The sequence below is a fragment of the Octodon degus genome, unplaced genomic scaffold (genome assembly GCF_000260255.1).
Source record: "Octodon degus isolate 3935 unplaced genomic scaffold, OctDeg1.0 scaffold00091, whole genome shotgun sequence".
In the NCBI taxonomy this organism is placed as follows: Eukaryota; Metazoa; Chordata; class Mammalia; order Rodentia; family Octodontidae; genus Octodon; species Octodon degus.
In genome coordinates this window covers 7,425,454-7,426,225 of record NW_004524667.1, presented here as the reverse complement: position 1 = coordinate 7,426,225, position 772 = coordinate 7,425,454, and the positions used below count along the sequence as shown (strand labels likewise).

The 772-nt window shown below is 37.3% G+C and overlaps 1 pseudogene; it reads left to right on the top strand.

Annotated features, from left to right (window-relative positions):
• Window positions 1-260: 260 nt before the first annotated feature.
• Window positions 261-772, top strand: part of LOC101590361 — a 2,080-nt pseudogene continuing 1,568 nt past the window's right edge.

Below are 772 nucleotides of genomic sequence, written 5' to 3'. Positions count from 1 at the left end.
CCACCTTCACTTAAGGTTAAATGTACATGTCTGCCTTTAAGTAAATTAGCACAAGAGCTAACTAGATATCCAAATGGAAATATGTACCTTTTTATAGTCAAAAATTTATGATTCTAAGTAGATATAGTTCTTTCCTTTGTATCTTCTTAGCTGAAGGAAAATAGTGGATACAACATGAAAAGACATGGAGACACCATTCTTGAAGTGAGCAGGGCAGTGAGGTAGTGTGGGGTCCATGACTGCCAGGTGACTTTGTCCAGATGCTGAGGCATCTGTACTCTCGGCACAGGCCATTACTGAGCTGTAGTTGGAATAGATTTTGCCTTCTGAAGCATTATCTTTTTACAATGAAATTACAACCTCTAGAGTTCCAGTCATTTTTCATGAAAGGTTTGAAGGGTCTGACAGAACTATTGATTAAAGAGAACCATGAATTAAGAACAGTGCAGTGAGAAATCTTTTAAATGAGGTAAAGTCCCAAGATAAGGATTTTGCCACTAGTGCCATCCCTACTCAAATGCAGATGTTTCATACCCCTGGAATTTGGATAATAATGAAGGAGGAAGTATGGAAAAATTGCAGCCAGGCTTCATAAAGACAATTTCAAGATTACTACACTACAGATTGATGTTACCACTGACAGAAGACATACTGATGTAAAATTCATAACTGCCTGGCACAAAGATACTGATTGCAGAGATCTCACTCAAACCTGGGTTTCTAGATTTTGATGGTGACTTATTTGGTTACTTTAATGATATGCAGATTTTAA